General features: G+C 42.4%; 1 long non-coding RNA gene across 1 annotated transcript; it reads right to left on the minus strand.

The window, feature by feature from the left end:
- Positions 1-413: 413 nt before the first annotated feature.
- LOC116794145 lies at positions 414-20,279 on the minus strand. The gene is made up of 3 exons (XR_004359709.1): positions 20,268-20,279; positions 19,115-19,121; positions 414-559 (listed from the first exon to the last, which is right to left on the minus strand). It is a non-coding gene; the product is annotated as an uncharacterized LOC116794145 (long non-coding RNA).
- Between the last annotated feature and the right edge of the window lie 1,241 nt (positions 20,280-21,520).

Here is a 21,520-nt window from a genome sequence, read left to right on the forward strand (position 1 = left end):
TGGTGGGACCCAGACCAGCTCTGATGTCCCAGCATGGTCCTGGCTGAGGGCATGAGAAGCACCAGCACCAGTCCTGGGACTGTTGCACAGCTTTCTCTACCCTGCTGGCTGTCAGGGTGCAGAGACCAATGCTTATAGGTGTACCTTGGCAATGTTATGCCTTAGTTTCCCTACATTTAAAGCTGATGTAATGCTAATAGTAATATTATCCACTATAGCATAAGAGCTTTGGCCTATTTAGTTTCTTAGGTGAGGTACTGTCATAGTTTAAAACACGTGGCAACAAAGCACTGTGCAGTTACTCACTAACTGTGCCCCAGTGGGATGGGAGAGAAAGTCAGAAGAGTGAAGGTGAGAAAACTCATGGGTTGAGATAAAAATTGTTTCATAGACAGAGCAAAAGCCAAGCACACAAGCAAAGGCAAACAAAGAATCCATTCCCCTCTTCCCATGGACAGGCAGGTGTTCAGCCAGCTCCAGGTAAACTGGGCTCCATCACATGTAACAGGAACTTGGAAAGACAAACAACATCACTCCAAACATCTCCCCTTTCCTTTTTCTTCCCTCAGCTTTCTATGCTGAGCATGACACGAAATGGTCTGAGGTACCCCTGGGTTAGCTGGAGTGAGCTGTCCCAGCTGTGTCCCCCCCAGTTCCTTCCTCTGCTTAAGCCAGTCATGAAAGCAGCCCTGAATTATCAACACTGTTTCCAGCACAAATCCAAATCAAAGCCCCATACCAGATACTGTGAAGAAAATTAACTCTACCCCAACCAAAACCAGCACAGGTATTCAATTAATGTTTAGTGAGGTCTGAAATCTATGGAGTAGAGGCATTATTACCTTGATTCACCTTGAAGACATCACAGAATTGTATTGAAAGATCTATAACAAAACCCTTGGTGGTAATAAAAAACTTTTTTTTTTCTGCTTCAAAGTATTGTTTCAGCCATGGAGAGAATTAACATTTAATTACTTTGAGAATAAAGAAACAAAGAAGCAATTAACTGCCTTCAATTCACTTAGCAAACTGATGAAGTCATGCGAAGCATATTTTGACTGGAGATAGGTAAAAGCCAAAATCTTGAAGATTAATGCTTCTAAATTTTGGGATAAGTTCAGGCACAACTCCCAAGGTCTGAATTAGCCACCAGTGTTCTGGTTTTGCATCTAACCCAAAATGGAAAAAAAACCAACAACTCATTAGAACAACTACTTTTGTGCTGCTTTTGCAAATAAAATCTACAGAAACAAAGTTTGCAAAATTTCAGCCTTAAACCGCAAGCCCAGTTCAAAACTTGGCTCCCAAAAAAGCATCAATTTTTCTCTACCAAAGACCATAAATTCCTTCTGGAAAAGCTTCTGTTTAAAAGGCTACAATCTTGAAGCTGTTGACTCTAACACTTATGTCCCTAAGTTAAATTGATAGCACTGGAACTGATTTAAACAAATAGAAAAATAAAAACTGTTAAAAAAAATACCACATTTTTTTCATTTCAAAACTTTTCACTTTAAAATATTTGGGGTCATTTTTTTTTCTCTAGGTTTTGTCACTGAGTGTGATGGAATCACCGATAATTCCCCCGCTTTTTTCTCCCCTCCATTTTTACTGTCTATTTTTTATAGATCTCTTCCTGCAGTTTGTGTCCAGTTGAAGAATTGTGAAAAGGAAAAAAATTGAAAAAGGAAAACAAAACACCAACTCCACAACTTTAACTTTTAAGGAGAAGTAAGAATGAGTGAGGTACAGAAAGGGACCCATTCCAGAAAGTTAGGTATGTTGTTACATTCTCTGACTTCTTTGCCTGCATGGGGTGTAAAGGTACAGAAAAGAAAAAAAAAATATCTGAGGAATCTGCATATAAACTATTAACATTTGAAAATTACTGATTTTACACTCAAATACCCTCTGGATACACAGTTTGTTGTGTGTTGCCAGATTCAGGAAAGACACCTTTTTACAATGAAAAGCATTCTGAATTCTGGCTAGAATGTTTTGGGTTTGATCTCTTTCCTAGGACATCCAGTAGACACAAGTTCATCTTGCCAACCTCCTAAAATACCACCTATTTCTATTAACCTGCTCCCCCATTAACCTTCACATACTTCCAGGGTAGCACTTCCCGTTTGCACTGGTCCTGCACTTCCTAGTCCTTGAACATGGCTGCTTCCCATGCAGCTTTAAGACTAGGGATTCATTCAATACAACTACAAGGAATTAGGTAAATAAATAAATAGCAGTCCAGCAAACCTTTGCTAAGGAGTTTAACATTCAGCTACTGGTAACAAGCCTCCAAAGCCATTCAGCAAGGTGTTTTTCTTACCTCTGAAAACAGCCCATCATGTAGGGTGGAATGGCAGGAAGAGAAACTTGGTTTAAGGAAGTTATAAGAAGAGTTGCCTGCAATCAGCTGGCACCACTCTGCATCAACAGCAATAACCGGCAGCTGTGGCTCTTCCTTCCCTCGTGGCTAAACCAGCTCCAGACCTGGCCCTTTGTGTCTCCTTTCTTACTGCTGACCCAGTGAAGATTCTAGGTTTCCTCTTCTGCTCATGGTCTTTTATTTCACTTTTTGGATTTTTTTATTTTGTTTAGTGTGAATTTCAAAAATACAGCATCGAATTTTCAAGGGAAACAGCCCCAGCTTCAAAGCTGGCCCACCACTAAGGCTTCTAGGAATAGCTGCAAAGGCAGCCTTTCTATAGGGGTGAGATGAAACATGAATTTAATAGCAAATGGAGGCTTAGGGCCATATGTGACATCTCTGAAACCTCAGTTATTGTTCTCACTACAATCTAGCCTCAAATCATGGAAATAGGTTAATATTAGCCTGTTCAAACAGATTTTCAGTCAAGATCTCACATAGAAACAGCTGGAAGGAAAAGACAAATTAAAAACATACTTTTGTTTCTTAGGGGTTTTTTTCCATTTCAACCTAGGCCTGAAGCTGCAAGTACAGGTTCTGTGATCCAAATTAAGGGACAGGGTGGTTGGTTTCCACTCCTTCATTGAGAACCAGTCCCACTCTCTCCCCATCTTCCCAGAAAGCTGTAGTTTCTTCATAGATCCAATTCTCCATCTGAGCTTGCAGGTGACACTGCTGATCTTTGAGATGAAGAACTGGGATTCCAAACTGATTTACAAAGCCAGTGCCGAGTAGATGAACAAAATGAAATCATAGCTGCCTGACCTGCTTATACACTAAAAGGCCTTGAGGGGAAAAAAAAATCAATTAATCAATTTGTTTATGGAGGCAACTTAGCAACAGGGAGCACATGGAACTGATTGGTTGGGTCTGGTAATAAGCAAGTTGAATTGCAGATAGTTGCATCAACTGATTTCAAATTTTGGGATATTGATTTTTGTTAAGAAGATTCATTTCCACTGACCCTCCTCCCAGAGAAAGAATCACTGTTCCTTCATGTCAAAGTAGTATCACAATGCGATTAAGAATTACCACGTTATCATTTCAAGGAGATTTTGGTACACTCAGGGTTTCTAAGCCTGGGCTAGGGTTAGGGTTAGAACCTAACAACTTGTCTGCTGCTTCTTTGCTTTGTGGAGGCACCTTAGGAGACACTGCTCGTAAGATGCTAAAAGGCAAACATGTTTAAAATTAATCATATTATTTGCTAAGTGTCTGTTTCATGGTAAATATTAGGCTATGTTCAAAATCTGTGCAAAACAAAATGAGGATTTATTTTTTCTTTTAGATTGTAATTATTGCATAATACATGTGATAAAGAAATATATAAATATCAGTACTACCTGACAGTTTCGATAGTTTTACTTAATATTTTAGAATATATTTTTTGATTGACATTTGAATCTTGTGACGTATCTGAGTTTGCAGTAGATATGGTAATTGGACATTCCAAGAGGTAATGCACATTACAGCCCACAACCTCTCGACAGACAGAGGTTAGCCACAGGGAAACCTGTGCATCCCAACACCCACAGCCTGGAAACACCTACCTGTCAGTGTCATCTTACCCGTCCCCATTCTGCAAACCAACACCTTCATTTCCTGCTTTCTGCCACCCCCACACAGATGCTGACATCTCACTTCTACTCAGCTTTTCAAGGCATGGTTCTTATGGAAACATTACCCTCAGAGTTGCCACTTTGGAGAGGGCTGCAGATAACTCTTGTAGGGACACTGGACATTGCAGCATCCTGGGAATGTGCTCCAGGTGCCTCAGCTGAGCAAACAGCCCGTGGGATGCACAGGCCACAGAGAACCCAAAGTGAGTGCAGGACATGCAACCTAATGAAGTGAAGAGACCCTGTGCAAGGCTTACACCTCATGTGCACTGTGCATTAACTTTCTGACTTAAACAGAGGGCTGAGCCTCAATGAAGACTCAGCAGGAGTGTTCCAAAGAGAAGGGAGGTGTTATCCAACCCCAAGCACTGCTGCTAGAGGGCCAGCAGAATCATTAGGAGGCTCCAACCCATTTGGAAAATGACAGGAGTTGTTTGGTTTCTTGCTTTGTTTCCTCTCAAAACCTGGTGCACGATGCACACATTTAATTTCTTCTTCTGGCTTTGCCCATGATTATAAATCATCTTGGTGATTTCTTTGGGATCTTTGCCTCATTTATGCTCATGACCTCGTAACCTCCTGATACCTTTACTTACATCAGGACTTCTTCCACAGTTGTGCCGTTTATCGTCATTCTCCTGAGACCCCAAGGGCAAAGGGAAAGGAACTACAGGCACTTACATCTGAGATGTAACAAATACGGGTTTGAAAAAAGTATAAACAAAGGAAAATGCGAATGTGGGGAGCGCAGGATTGCCCAGTGCTGAGTTTCTGCAGAGGCCCTTTTATTTACTGAACATTTATGTGTATACGAATATTCAGCCCTTGATAGAGCAAAGAGAGCTGGGTTTGATACTAACAGCAAAAATATTTGCTGTAAATGTCATGACACGCCTTGTCCATAATATGATTTTTTCCAGATGGTTATTTTTTTCAAATTACTGAATGGAAAAATATGTCTTAAGACAAGTACACATAAAAATAATTCTTTTTCCTATTATTGTTTTTTTTTCTTTCTGCATTTCTAAAAGCACTGCTGCCTGCCATGGGATGATATGCTGGGAGAGCACATACATCCTGACATCTGATTAATCATGCAAAGCTGTGAGTGCATAATTCTTAACTGACAGGGTAGCTGACCAGGAACCATTTTATTACATGAAATACAAAGGTGTACACTGTTTACACGCTCTCCAAGATGGTTTCTAACATTAAAACATTTCACTGAGTAAGTGGTAGACAGAAATTCAAGCTGGCTTTAACTCCAAGTAAACCCATACCTCTTTTGTTGGCTGGGACAGGAACCTGCTTCTGGATCCAAAATGATCTCAGCTGGCAGTCCCACCCAATACAGCAGTTGGATGATTGTCTTGATCCTGATCTTAATTTATTAAATTTGGTGTCCATGAGGTTGTACCAGATGTGGTACACCTCTCCTGTAAAACAGCGTCCAGCTCTGGAGTATATTTGTTTGCCATGGAGAAGTGGAGTCAGTTTAGCTCTGCCCACACAATCTGGAGCCTGGAAAGAAGCTTATCCAAGACATGATTGTGCTGGGGCAGACAACAGACTCCTGCAGAGCAATGGCACAAGTTTGGGAAGATCCTCGTGACAAGCATCATTCCATGCTTTCCACTTGCTAAGGCTTTCTCTTATTCACATTCCTGAGAAGCACAGTGACCTGGCAAGCCAGTGGGGGTGAAGGCACAGGATTTCAGTGATGGAGTTCAGTGATGGAATACAGTGAAGAGTCTCATGCAGTAGATGGAAGGTGGAAAGGGAATAACCTGCCTGTGGGCTGTTCAGAAAGAAAATCAGGGACAGATCCTTGAGGTTTCCTCTCCTGTTCTGCAGATATCCAGCTTCTGCCTTTCTCTGAGGGCTCAACTTATTGTTTAGCAATCCCCACCAGCAGGTAGAAGGCAAACTACTTGTTGCTTTCCTGTCCAGCACTCTGCAAGAGGTGTGGGCCCCACGAATAGAAAAGCTGCTGCAGGTACAGTCTGGATTTTTATGTATTAATACCATGTGTGATGCCAAATGACACCGTTCCCCAGCCAGGAGTGGGGGCGTTGGCTGAAGAGATCAGTTAACACAAACTGGAGATTGACTTTCTAGCTTATGGCCCAGATCTGAATCTTATGGTTCAGTTCTGGCAAGGGGATGAGCAGCTTTGGCTTGGACAAGAGTTAAGAGCACTTGGCATTTTGCAGAATAGAGCCCTTAATGCAAACCAGTTAGTGAAGTATGAGCCTTGCAGTTTCTCTTCTGTAAAAAAAAAGAAAAAAGAAAGAAAAAAAGAAAAAAGAAGAAATTTGGAAAGGGGATAGAAGGGCAAAGTTCAGAGTGGTTTCAGATTCCCACAATAACAACGAAGCCCAGCTCTTTCCCAAACACTTGCACATTTCCTTAGAAACAGGTGACAGACATCTGCAAGGCTGAGTTCAGTGCTGGAACAGCCCAACCTCCCTTCCTTGGTTGTGGGTGTTCTGCTCTGACAAGAGTGAGAGAGATTCAGCTTAAATATTTCCAGACAATGCTGCAATTTATTTTAAGTGTAATAGGGGTCATTCTTCACTGAAAGAATATAATAATTTTTCTGTGTGAAAGCAGGAGAAATGTGGGGAAGCAGTAGATCGCAAGACTTACACCCACCCAAATCCCTGTTAAACAGCTTTCTCATGTCTCCACATCCTGGGTATCACACCCAAGACAGTAATCACAGCCACCAAATAGCACAGGATCCTTTCCTTCAGGGAAGGACTCTCCAGAAGTCAGATGATTTTTCTGATCCTGAACAAACTGTGGGTCTCATCAGCTGCATTATGAAAGAAAAGTGTGAAGAACAAAAGGGATGAAAATGACCATCCAGCAGCAATATAAACACCCTGCCTTTCTGAGGCTCTGATCAAATAACCACCACATGCACCTTCCCAGTTTTCTTCTGGGGACCCTAAATGACCCTGCACAGTACCTCATCTGGTGGGGTAACACTTATTGTCCTGGTTTCCTCCCTCCTAAATGGGCAGATTAAAAAAGGCAAGAAGAGCAGAGAGTAGAGGGATACAAACGTCTCATCATCACCATCCCACAAAGGATGAAAATACGAGACAGGGGAACCATCAACAGTCCTGAAGGAAACAGAGATTTCACCCACCCATGGAGGAAAGAGGGAGATTCAACCAGTGGTCACTTCATCTTTCTGTTCTTGTGTTTTCCTAGTGTAAAAGACAGTCTAATACTTCCTTTGCAATGTGCATAGCAAGACACTGTAGGTAGGGAGGTGATGTTACTGCAGAGAAGAGTTATAGGGGCTTTGCAGTACTCCCTGTCCACCTCAAACTCTAGATCTGAAATTTGGTCTTTAAATCTAGAACAACTCCAAGAAAAATAAAACCCATTTCAATTCAAGTGGCAGAAAAGCCAAGACTCAAACACAATATCTGCCTTCCAATAAACAAGCTTTTCTGTCTATGAATCTGATACACATTCAATTGCTTCTAGTTCTTTATACGAGAAATGTTTCAGTTGGAAAACATCATTACTTAGAGAGAAAAATAAAAATACCATAGATGGTTTTAAGCTCTACATCTGTGGAAATCTCATTAGGTAGTTCTAGATGTACTGGCATATGGAAAAAATCATTCCTCTAAACAGAAAAATATGTCATAAATGTCATAATGGGGTGTTGGAGAAGCACATGAAATTAGTTTGGTTCTTTAGCTCAGCATCTCTGGCCGGAATCATTAAAAAGAAAATACTTGTATAAAGCATTAAACAGTTTTTGTCAGGGTTTGGCAGTGTGGACCAACTTGGAGTCTAAAGAGCACTGAATACTCAATTTAAAGATGTAAAACTCTGAAGAGCTATTATAAGTTGGAGCCAACCCAAACAGTCACAGAAGGTGAGTACAAGTACAGTGAACCCCAGGCTGGAGGGGGTTCTCCAGCCACAGGCAGGGACTTTGCTCTCAGCAATGAGCTATTCAAAGTCTCCAAGGGACATCATTGTTCTGTCCTTATTCAGTGGGTGTCACCAGACATCACTGAGGACCTCAGGCCAGCATCACCTTCACAGGAGTTCACTTAGGAACTAACAGTCAGTTGTTGAAATACCTCAGCCTCCCTCGAGGTGGACAGAGGCAGGAAGCCCTTCTGAGCTTGATAGGCTGGCACTGTCTTCAGCCTCTCAATGCCCACTTAACTCCAGCTTCTGGGCTAGATAGTTGTATACTGAAGACTTTTAGGCCCTGTCCCAGTCAAGCATAATCACTGTGCTAAATTTGGGGTGGAAACAAGCACTAGACTTCCTTCTGCCAGGTGCCACATCCACACCACCTTCACTGCAGAAGCTGCAAGCTCTGTGAGGTATTCAGTGCCCTCTAAAGGCCCCTGTCCTTGAGCTGACTCACAAGATACACTGAGCAAATGCCCTTGGAACATCCTGAGTCTGTCCCCAGACAACTTTCCATGCTCTTAGGTATATGGAGCAGTGGATATTTTGCAGGGATGACTAGAGCAACCACAAACTGTTTGCTGAGGGGAGATACTTCACTTCTGGCTGCAGCAATCCCTTAGTGCTGATTGCTGCTTTGTTATTGCAGACTATCTCATCAAAATTAATGTGAGTGTTAAACATCAGCCCCCCAGGCCTTCACAAGGTGCACACCAAGAAGATGTAAAGCAACTGGAGATACAATTTCCTTGGGTAGTTTGTAAAACACAAGCCATGATCAGAACCAGTCATTAAAAATCCTGTGGCAATCTCTGCAACAGAACGTTCGATCCATTGTCCCAAATCTAATCATTACACTCTGCCCTCTGCCCATTTAGCATCCTTCTAGTGTTTCAATTGAGGATGGTATTGCAGTGCATTTCCTGACCTGAATAGTTTAACGGATCATAATTGTCTCATGGTTACTTCATGCTCCCGCAGTCGGTTTGTTGTATCCATCTGTTTTCTTTATTCTTCCATGCAAACTGTAAGGTCTTTGGGGCCAATGGCTGCCACTGAGCCCTGTGTTAATACAGCACCGAGCACATGGGGGGCCTGGTTTTTAGGTTCAGCAGCAGAACAACCCATAATTAATAAATGGCGGCTTGTCTGTTCGAAGCAGAAAAGCAGCACAGCAATCTGTCAGGGTATAGAGGAGGAGGGTGTGACCTCTCCCATCAGGCCTATGTCCCTCGGGATTCTCCTGATCATCCTCATTTTCTTTGGAAAAGTTATGGTGCCGATCAGTTTTTTGTGCATTCAGTTTCACTCCAGCCCAGGAACAGATGGTGGCACAAAAGAGGAGTGACTTAAAATCACTTTGTCCTGTTCTCCCCCTCCACCTGCTCCTAATCACAAGCCATCCATACATTTAAATACCAAACAAGAGGAAGCAAAGAGCTTGTGTGCAACAGAAATACCAAACAATGTTTGCATTAGAAAAAAAACAACTTAGACATGCCTTTCAGCCCCTAGCAGCAGTCCCCATGGAAAATAATGTTAAAATAAACAAAAAGCAACAATTCCTTTCTGACTGATGATTTTATAATATGGTTGGTGTCGCTAAATGCAACCAGCCGTCCCTCCCACACTCCTGCTATCCACTCAGAACTGTCCTCCTGTTTTAAGGGTGTCTCTTCACCCGCTGATATTTGCACATGGATTCTCTTTCTTAATGATCTTTAAGCATTATTAAGAACAAAAGAAATCTTAGTAATGATATAAGCCTATTAAAGGATGACAATGATAAATCATTAATAATTATGCAGAATGGGCAGAAATGTGCAGTTAGCACTTCTAGTTCTTCATGTAGAAAGAAGCAGACTGATGTATCTTTATTAAACGAGGATGATGAAGTGTCCCCCAGTCTATTAGTAACTAAACATGATGTTAAACAGTATTTATGAGGAAGTTATCTCAATCTGTATACCTAGAAATCTTGAAGCCATAAGTCCTGTAAGGCCTGGTCAAAGTTTTCTATGGTTCTGTAGTGTTATTTTTTAATAAAGGTTGAAAACAACTGTCTTTTCAAAGACTGGTACATGATTTGTGTATCTCCTAACCTCAGCTTCGCCCCATCTTGTGCAGTTCTGCCATGCACTCCTGGGCAAGGTTAGAAGTTGGCTGGAAGGTCCTCTTGTCACTACTGGGAAAAAATAGTGTCTGTGAGGTTGTCTTTGAAGTACCAGAAGGATTATTCAACAGGTACTAAAATCAGCTGTAGACACAGAGACTACATCTACCCTACAAGGGGTGGCTGCAACCACCATATGTGCCAGATATTCATATTAACTCTGTGCTGGCTCAGGCAAGTGCCAGGATGAGCAGCCACATGGCAGCAATTCTCTGCAACCCTCTGGAAAATAATTGTCTGTGGCAGATCAGCTAGAGTTACCTGGAGCTACAGAGACCAACAGGTGCTGCAGAAAACTGGTTCTGGCTTTTGGGAGTTTGCAAGCTGCAGTGAAAAGCTGCAGGTACAGAGCTGAGTCCTGTCCTGGTTAAGCAGGACTTTCCAGCAAGTTATCCTTACAAAGTTATGCAGGTATTGACTGTGCCCATCATCGTTCATCTGCCACCCAGATATCTTTATGTTTTTGATGGGACTTAGAGGGAGCTCTAGGGGAGCTGGTAAATTCCCCCACCCTGGGGTCCTGTGTCCCTCCATCCTGTGATGGGATCTGCATTCAGCGACCTGGCCATTGGATTTTTTTTTTTAATTATTATTTTGTTTTTTGACAAGAGACCACTTTCCAGCTCAAACAGGCCAGCAAAAATGAGAGATTTCCCTTGCTCCTCCCTGATCCTGCGTGAGGAGCCCAACAACCACCATTGCTCCAAAGAAGGTCATTTACTTTAAATTGCCCCAGGCCTGCCATCCATGTACAGTGCTCCTAAACCATGTTTCTTCTCTCTGCCCCAGAACTCTCAGGAGAGGCTTCACACAGGATTGTTGGGATGCTTGAAACAAGAAACTGCCACGCTGTTGCATTTGTGCTATTCAATGGAAAATTGCCTTCATCGGGGACACTTTGATTCCTAAGCTGGGATATGAGGAGCTGTAAATCAGCATAGTCCTTCTGCTTCTAGCAGACTTACAGGATTTGTGTCAGTACAGGAATTTGCCACTTCGTTACAAAGCTCCTTTAGCAACAACCTACCCTGCACGAGGCCCCGTGGCCAGCCAGCAGAGGTAGTAATTTTCTCGTCACCGTGGTAAATAGCAAACTCACAGAAATTACTTTAATCAGCTATAAGTGCACAGGAAGGCTCTGTGCAGATAGGTGTGTATTAACAAGGAGCACACTCATATCACACTGCTAAGTATTTTTGGGTGGCCAGTGAAGCATAGCTGCCTTTCAAACTGCCTCGGAAGGAGAAATATTAATAAACTCCCTGCAGCATGCAGATTTGATTGAATTTCTCATGGATCATAGCTCGCCTGCAGCAGGGTGGCATACCTGTCAAGCTAAGACATTGTTCCATAATTGTTCCTGATGCATTGTGTGCTAATTACCATTGCTGAAAATAATCTCCAAAGATTATGGCAGGCATCATAAATAACAAGCCAGCGGTTCGACACCGCATTATGACAAGGCCTCAATCGCTCTTATCTTTTACTGGAGTGGAGCCTATGCATTAGCTTTACTAATGAATCTTTTTCATTTGTACAAGTGATGTTTCCATTTGACAATGACATGAACATAAAGTGGAGGTTAATTTACTCTATTCCGAGAGGTTCATTATTTAACCTGACGTTGAGGACAAAACAATGTAGCCTAATAGATGGCAAATAGAAATTAGTTGTGATGAATTTTGCCATTTAACACTCTCAGCAGCAGCACACGCAGCAAGAGGATGAGTTTGCTTCAGCAGCAAAACCGCTTTATTTCCACGGTTCTGAAAAAAAAAAAAAGAAAAAAAGATTCCCCGACTCCCAGAATCCCCCTGTACCTTGTAAAACACGATGGATTTACACAGACATAAAAACTGCTGGTAACTAATGGCCCAACGTTGTCATTGTGTCAATTTTTATCAGATTAGTTGGCATTAACACTGTATCACCGATTGCCTTACAAGCCAAGCTGCTGTGAATTGGATTGGATTCAGGTAGCTATTAGAATTGCCAATTTAAACACTCAGGGCTTATCTCAGCTTTAAGCCATTGACAAAAAGGTTTGGTCACTTCCCCGACATCTTCTGACATGTGTGCTCTGGGTGAGCGATGCAGCATCCGGTCGCTGGCTGCACTCATCCCTCTAGGCCTTCAAATGTATCTATTCAACATTAATTTAACATCATCCAATGTGGTTTGAATCAAGCGAATATTTTCCTTGTTTATTGCACACGCTCATTGTGCTGTTTCAAGGAGGTTTATTAATAGTTTGCAATAAATTTGCTAAACAATTTGCAATAAATTATGCAGTCATATTTATAGCAGTGACACATTTTAGAGGACAAAAGTTGACCTTTCCCATGCCTCAAAGAGAGAAGGGGCAGGGTGTATCCATTACAACCCAGTCTTTCGTAGGCTCATATCCTGGTTCCTTCAGCTCACACAGAAGATAAAATGTATCTGCTCAAAAGCTTGTTTAATTTGTTTACAAACAATGGGCCATGTTCTCTGGGACCCTGTGAACGCTGCTGGGCCAGATTCCGATATGCCACAGGAACTGAAACCTGTAGGGTCTATTCAGAGGAGTTTGTGGGACAAGGAACCCTTTGGATTTGGGGTTTTGCTTGTTTTGTTTTGTTTTGAAAGGCTTTTTCTGTTTTGTTTTGTTTTGTTTTTTCATTCATAGCTTAACAAAAAGCAACATCTTGAGAGGAAACACTCCAATTTCAACAGCACTGCATTTTCCAACAACAACAGAAATGTTCCTCTAATTACTTCCAAATCGTATCTAATATTTAGTCAGTGAGAGATGTCGCGATGAGTCTGAGGGGTTTCTCCAGTTCTCCCCTGACCCCATCTCACCCCCCTGCTCTCAGCACTATCAGAGCCACCTACATCCCTTCACTTATGGACCACCAAAGAAAGGCCAGTTACATGGATGGACACAGACAGTGAAAACTGCAGCCTCTTGTTACCATTTCTAGAGGTGCTTCACAGCAAAACTCCACTCTGCCCTCAATTCTGGGGTTTACATCCCTCTTCCCTGGGACCATCCTCCTCCACCCTCCCCATTCATGTCCAGCTGGGAATACAGACTGCAAAGGAAAAAATACTCCTCCATATTTTTCCATATTTTTCCAGACATCAGGGCTGCTCAGGTTAACTCTCTCCTGACAAAGAGCATCATGGGATCCTCAGTGACCACAAGTGGTCGGGAAGGGGTTTTCACATTTCTGAGAGGCAAATTCTCCTGTCAGGCCAGGATAATTTTCGTGTGGATGACTCAGCATGTGCAGGTTGTCTCCTCATCACCCACCACCCCAAAAAGAGGGCAGCCCATTGTGGGTGCTGGTGAGGTAATGGCCTCTCTTCTCAGAGTGAGGGAGCACAGTGGTGAGAAAGAAAGAGCATCATTCTAGGAACGACCTGGGCAGCAGTTTGACTATGCCTCTCTTTTACTTCGTATTATTACAGCATTACATTCATAGTCAAGGGTCAGCTGCCATTTCCTGGGGTTTATAACTTGCCTGTTCTAATTAACATCAGGCTCAAACTTGGTAGGGAGGTGGGGTCAGCTCAGATGTTAATGTTATTTCAAAAGTGCCTTATATCAGTGGGGTTATTTAAAATATATTAAACGGGGAATGTTTAGGGATATGCCAATTCCAGGGTTGTATTTTAGACAAATATGAAGACAGGGCTTCATCTTGTAAGAAAGCAATTTGGGATAGACCTTGTGCCTCTACAAGCAGTTCACCACTGAGAGACAGGAAGAATCAGTTCTCTGCTGTCCACAGGGCTGGATCTGCCAGGAAGGGGGAACTAGTCCTGAGGACTAGTTCCTTCTGGTTTTGGCTGTGGAGGGGGCTTGAAGAAAGGAACACACAAAATAGCTGTGTCTTGCATGATGCGTGTCACAACAAGAAAGAGAATCAGATGTTTAGCCTGTGGGGCCTATTCCCAAAGGGCATAGAAATTATAACTAAGTGAAGGAAACCTATTTCCAGTTGGCTTAAAATTAGTCTACAAAGGGTCATGTCTCTGTTAGAAAAAGAAGTTAGAAATCCATACATCAAAAAAGACTGAGAAGTGCTCATTAGTTGCCAGTTACATGATGCTTTCAGCTGAGGGCTGGTCTGCCCCGTCCCCAGCCTCCTTCCTTTTCTGCATAAATTAATAGAGAAGTGTCATATCATCAGTCTTGCTACATTTAAATGCCCAGGACTAAATGTTTAGGGACATAGCTGGTACAATAGCTTTTTCCTCCGTGGTAAAGCTACCAAAACGCCCCAGGCAAAAAGTGACATTTCTCCAATGCTAACAGAGAAAAATGCTAACAAGCTAATTTTACCTGTTTTGCTTTAATTTTGATTAGGGTCTCACTGGCTACGGGTAAATATCTCGGTCTGATCGAGTTGAAAGTGTGCTTTTTGCTTTGCCTTCACTCATTAGTGAACAGCAGGAGCAAATACAGTGGGTAAGCTGATTACAGCTCTTGGCTCCTTACATGGGCAAGTGATGAATTCCTCAGGACCACATTCCACCTAGGTGTTATATCCCCTGGTGTCCCACACAGCAGTCACACACCCCTGAGATCATGCTTAGAGCATCTTACTGGTTTCAGCTTGGGGGTGTGATTTGTTATTTTGTTTTAGTTCTTTTTTTTTCATGCAGAAACTTGATAACTTCACCAACTCTTTCCTGGATGCCTTTTTTTGTGTTTACCTTCAGAAACAGCAACATTTGATCATGTGTTGAGAAGCTGCATGTTGCCTTGTAAACTCAGAAATTATTTTCAGGTGTATTCTGTGGGAATTTTTTTTCTCTCAGAAACTTAAGAGGCCCCTGTAGCAATACCTAGATATAGGTCTTTATAGAGTCCTCCACACAAAAATCCCTTCTGCTCTTGCTCACATTGGTGGGGTGAGCCAGTGGTGTCAAAAGCAATTGAATGGCTGTACCACAGCATGTCAGGCAGACGAGAGCACATTTACCAGAGGAAGAAGAGGACATCACTGATCCTGCTCCCACTGCCTGCAGATGTTGCTGAATGCATCAGGGTTAGCAACACTGTATTTTCCTTTTGCCTTTAGTACATTTCCCAAAGAGCCACAGCTCCATTACAGAGGGAGAACGTAGAAGGACAATAGATGTTTTTGTAAGCCAGAAACAAAGGTGGGAAACAAGGAGCGTCCGTATCTTAAAACTGTGTGAAAAGGAATGACAGCGTGGTAGTTTGCTGTTCATGGAGGTGAAAAAATGGCAAGTAGAAGGAAGAAACCTAAACACAGGGAAACATCTGCTGTAAAGAGTCACTGGAGAAATAGCTCTGTATTAATGTGGGAGGTGCATCAGCCCCTGGTGCTGCACACCAGAGGTGTGCAATAAACAGGAAAAATTGGGGGTCAGACCAAGTCATGCAAGAGCCTCCGGCTCTCTCCTGCGCCTGCTTGCTTATGATTAGTGACCAACACTGAGTGCCTGGGAACATTCATACCTCTTGACATCCTAGTGCTGTCCAGGCAAATATTGGCAAGACCCCAACCAGGAGATCTGCAGCACTTGTTCCAGGGCTAAGCAACTCCCTTGGGATTGTCAAAGAGGACTTGGGCCACTGCTATAACCTTTCACTGCAGACGCTGTCAGCTCTGGAGCGAAAGAAAGAAATCCATCTGTAGGTGGATGCAAAGAGTAGAAGATTCCCACACTAAAGGACACCAGAGTCCACATAGTGGACTTACCTTGAGAACCACGGCATAACTCTCTGTAACACATGGGCTTTAGGAGAAGGGTTATCACTTGGGCAAAAGGTAACTCACTGCTAGAGCAGTGCAAGCAGAGGGAGGCTTAGATGGGCTTTTAGCCCGACGTTGGCTCCCCACAAGCAGTGACCTTGTCTTGCCAATAAGATCTGTTTCATCCTTTTCCTTCCTTATTTTCACTCTCAAAGTCTAAGATGCATCACAGCACATCACAAATCTGCACCCCTTAAGCAGAGAGAACTGAGGGGTTTGTGAGCCCAAGAAAGCTTCAACTTTTTTGTTTAATGTCAGGGGTTATTCTCTAGCAGGCAAAAGTTATAAGCTGTTCCCAAGATCCGGGGATGCAGATTCAATAAAGGCAGACAAAAGATTTGAGGTTATATTCTTCAGAGGGGAGCCTCTTTTGTTTGGTTGGTTTGTTTTTACTCAAAGGGCATTTTTAATTTGTTCCTCAGTTGGCTGTTTCCAAATATATTTGTCTTTGCCATCTTCCTCTTTCCCTGCCTCTCTGGTTCTGATTTTCACAGCCATTAGTAAATGCATCACCAGTGGGATCTCTTCTCTAGGATTTATGTTTAGAGTTAAAAATTAATTTCATCCCAGAAAAGAGGATGAAGGGAAAAACTGCAAGAAAATGAGAAAAATATAAAAAAAATATGTAAGAAAGAGAGAAATCACAGAGATGTTTGGATGAGAATGAACAGTCTCCTCATTTTATTGGGAGATCCCTGATGTCAAACTCTGGCTTTGAGTCACAGTGTTCAAAAACATATTGTTCTAAATGTATTAATTGAAATATAAAGAAGATTTAAAAATTAAGACCCATATTAGATTGACTATTAAAACTATATTCCAGCATGACACAAAAATTGCATATGAATGAAATTGTTGATATTTGCCAGAAGCAATGGTTGCTCACACAAACTGCTGGGATGTCCTGTAATTGCCTGGTGAAATTCAAATTACCAGAGCTCTGTGAGGACAGACTGGCACGTTTTTTAAACTTGGCTTCTAGCAGATTAGTTTGCATTGGCATTTCCCAGGTACACATGAAATGAACATTAGCTTATGTAGTTCAAGGAAGTTTAAATAGTTAAACAATCCAGGTAAACCAGCTGAGGTGCAGGAAGTGACAGGGGATGGACAGAGAGCCACAGCTGTGTTGGAGCCTCTCCATCAACCCCAGGTTCCTTCTTTGCCAGGTATGGCAGCTGGATCACCTGCATGACTGCATTCTGGTGAAGCCATTTACTAAGTAAATGCACTTTAGTGTATTTATTTATTTATTATTTAGTGATTTTATTTATTATTAAACTAGTAAAGTAGCCTTTACTAAATTAGCTCATTTAGGCAAAACCAGGTCTCAAGATGCCCCCTACGAATACCTGAACACTGCTTAGGGAAGCACCCAGATCTGAAAGCTGGGAAGGGGCAGCAGGAGATGGCAACGTGCTCAGCCAGCAAAACTGAAGCCAAAAGAGACTCTGTGATCACAGCCTTCTGCCCTGGGGCAGGAAGGGCTTGTCCTTGCCCAAACTCTTGATTTTCATCAATATAAGTGAATGCTGAAAAACTGTAAACTTTCCATCCAGTCATTCTCAATTTATTGCATCAGGAGGGAATAAACATCATACATTTTCTGCATTAGATCTATCCCGAGCTGCACGGGATTTATTTTATTTAGACCACACATTGTGTGGTGTATTTATAAAGCAGAGTCCTCTGCATTACAGTTCTGCTCCGGGAGGTCTCAGCTGAGCCATATATTGAACAATCACACACTTTAGCAAGATGGTGAATGTCAGTAAAATCTAGAAGTCGCAGAAGAATTTGGTCAATAGGATGGAAAACTGGTAGGAAAGCTGAGTGTGGGGCAGAGTGGGCAGGAGCCTAGAACTGCTGTTAAACTCTGAGCTGTCCTGCAAATTGCAGGAGCCTCTTCCCAGCATCCTCCTGGCACGCCATGAGTCACTACTGAGGCTCCACATTGAGTTATCACCATTTAGAGTGGCATTTCCTTTCAGACTGCACAAAGCAAAGGAGCCATATTAGTAAATTTATTGAGTATTTCATTAGATCAATATGGAATATGATTTAGGAGCCTCTGCCCAGGCTCTTTAAATCTATTTAATCAAACCAATTAATAAAAAAAAATCTAGAAAGTTGAAACATATCCTGTAAGGTGCATCGTAAATATACTCCCTTACTTAGGCTTTTGATCTTAGACAGGTAATTAACGGCTTTGGTTAAGTTCAAGTCATTCCCTCATGCCTGCTCATGGTCATAAAGCCCCAGGGCTATGCATAGCTCATGGATTTATTATGTTTTTTTCCAATTGCAAAAGCTTCTCTAGGTCTGTTTCCTTTTTTTTCCCCCTTCCCTCTGTTAATTCAAGCGATGTGGATTTCTGTGGCTCTCCATCCTGGCTACAACAGCAGTGGCTGTTACACTTTGTGCAGTAACACGATGGAAAACAGGGCCCTTTTGTCTTCTTCTAGCTTTTGGGATACCATAAATACAACTGAAAACTGCATATCCCAACAGTTTTGCCAGAGCCATAACGTGACCATTGCACATGCTGGACTAATACCCCTGAGAGAGGCATCAGCTTCACTTCAGGAGAGATGAGACAAACCCAGCAGGACACTGACCTTCTTCTCCCTTCCTCATCCAAAAGCAACAGGGTGGGAATATATTCCTCTGTGGAGTAAAGAGGCTCTTAATTCTTCAGCTAGAAATCTCTCAGCTGTTTAGAAAAGAATAGAGGAAGCTGAAGGGAGAAAAAAATAGTGTCCATCACAGCAGGGATGCATAGTATGCTGGAGAGAGAGGGAGATCATGAACACATTTCTTCCCAGACTCTTAAAGTCAAGATAGCAGCTTTATCTTGCTTTACAATCAAGGAAATCCGGGCTCTGGGGGAGAGAGACAAGGGACAGATGAATGGGTTTCCTCTAAGTACATGTAATATATATCAGTGTCTGAAGAACATTGGTCATAACTCTTGGACAGTGCCCCAGAACAAAATAAATAATGAGGAGTGCTGAGCTCACCTCACGGGCTGCTTGGAGCAGGAGAGCTGAGCCTGATCATACTGCAGGCAGGGAGCTCCTCTCTCCCTTCTGCTCACGGTAGGCATCTGGTTTTACATGAACAGCAATGGGAGATGGAGAAAAAAACCCAACAATGTAAAAACAACTGCCTCACTTTTTTAACACAGCTCCCTAGAAGAACAATATCTCTTTCCTAACGAGTGTCAGGTTAATTTTCCATAGGATTTGAACATGATAGGAACTATATTGAGGCATTCCAGGTGATGAATAGACCTGTATAAAATGCCAAAGGCCCTTCTTCTACTATTTTTGATAAAACAGTTTAAGACTGATAAGGAACACTGTAGGAGAAGTTTGTATTTCTCAGTGTGCGTTATGCTACCACTCTTAATTCCCAGGAACTCACCAGAGCTACTAAGAGGGTTCCATGAAGACCTTCTCATCTAGAAAGGCAAGCCAGAAACAGGACAGAGGATTCTACCCTGTGACACACAGTACAGTGCCCTGATGATGGTCTACAAATTGCACTCAGGTTTCTCAGCACCAACTTCAGCCTTGTCACAGTTTGCACCTCTCTGAAATACTCTGCCACCACTTGTGTGTGAGGACTACAGTAAACCTTCTGATCTTACCACAGAAACCCTGGAGGAGAACACCCCTTTTCCATACATCACACCTCAAAACACTCCCTGCAGCCTGAGACTTCCTGGAAAATACTGGCAGCCACAAGAGCTGGGGTGGTTCCCTACTTCAAGATGAGGCAACGGATGATGTGACAGGAATAAAACTGGTGCGTAGCAGCGAGAGGGAGATGTCTACTGGTTACCTGCCTCTACCAGAACCTTCAGGATGAGTCAGTCTGACCTTTGACTACATAAGTGAGAGTCCACAAAAGGATCCAAGCCTTAACAGGAGCCTTAAAACAGGGCTTTAGCTTTCAGTTGGGCTTTCCATTGCATGAGCCTCCATGTGGCAGTGAAAGGAGCAGAGAGGAACATCCCTTCTTGAGAGCATTTACAAGCACAAAAACCCTACTGCAAATCCTTTGAAGACAGCAAAGGTCCTTCCATCAACTTCAGCCGACCTTGGATCCAGCCCAGGGCTCACAGCTGAATGACTCACTGGTGAGGATTTTTTTCTCCACAGCAAAGAGAAAGAAGGTGCTGCTCTAAGAGCAGGTTGGGGTCCATGCTCTCTATATTACTTTCAGGAGCCCATGGGCCAGACAGAATCTGTTTATTCTAATATCTACTCAACACTTAAGGAATTAGAGCAAAAGCATTATCAACTGTATCTCACTGCCAGAGGGTTTCTAAACCTGTCATGCTCCAGAATGGGGCCCTTCCCTGCTAACCCCCTCTCCCTTCCTTTTGGTGACCATGTTCCCTGGGCTTTGGATGAGCTGCCACCACTGTGGTCCCATTCTCACTCAAACCATGTTTGGCTACTGGGAGTGAGGAGGGGGGAAGGTGAAGGGTCCTCTGAAAGCAGGAAAACAAATCCATAGCTAGTAAATTATATATAGCTCTTATCCCACAATTAGTTTGTAATTCTGAAGGACTGCAGACAGTCAGACTCCTGTGTAATAATCCCTGAGATCAGATTCACATTGAATTGAAGGACTTTGAAGAAAGATAGACAACAAAAAATAGGCTGGAATCTATACCAGTTTACACTAATAAAAACTCTGTCCCTGTAAGGGGTTTTAGCAAAAATGTGAGGCTTTTTTTCAGTTAGTTTTTCATTTGCACAAGTTCTTTTCCCGTTTATACGTTTTCTCTGTCTCAAATCCAGATTCTTCTTCATCACTACTTCAGTGTTGGTCATAGTAGGGTTTCTCCTACTTTACACCATCATTAAGACACTGTCAGAAAACAGATATCACTGTGGGAGAAAAGATACATATTTCTAGTTTGGATAATTAGAAATAGACATTGAAAACAATGTGTGTTTTATATATCACATTATATATATAACATTGCAAAATGGGTGGTAGTTGAATTTATCCATTCATCATAAATATTGATTACTTGCATAGTAAGTGATAAATCAAAATGCAGTAATCACTAAATCAAAGATTTATATGAGTAAAGAGCAGCAAAGCAATTAATCAATTCCCTGTACAGCCAATGATTAATTAGTCTGAAAGTATAGAGGCTGGTTTACAATTAAGACTATTACAGATAGGCTTTATACATTTTTTTCTTAAACATCCTGTTCTTGAAAAGGAGATAAGTTGACCCCAAACAAACAATGCCCTGAGAAGGATCAGATGATACAGTTGTGTGTTTACATTCAAGGCTCTCAGTTCCTAGAAGCACAGATCACAGGAGATGGAAGCAGCAGCACGTTGCTAAAATCTCGTAGTCAGACCCCTCACTCTGCCTGGGCTTGCTCGGTTTGGAATAGACAGCTTGGAATAGACACTTACTCCAAAGCACGGGATTTGGGAGCTAAAGCCATCAGAGATACTCTTCTGGGTCAGCATGCATCCTGGTGGATGTCTCTAATCCAACATGGACGCAGGGTACTTCTGACACTCCAGATACAGC

Source organism: Chiroxiphia lanceolata, chromosome 15, assembly GCF_009829145.1.
Source record: "Chiroxiphia lanceolata isolate bChiLan1 chromosome 15, bChiLan1.pri, whole genome shotgun sequence".
NCBI lineage: Eukaryota > Metazoa > Chordata > Aves > Passeriformes > Pipridae > Chiroxiphia > Chiroxiphia lanceolata.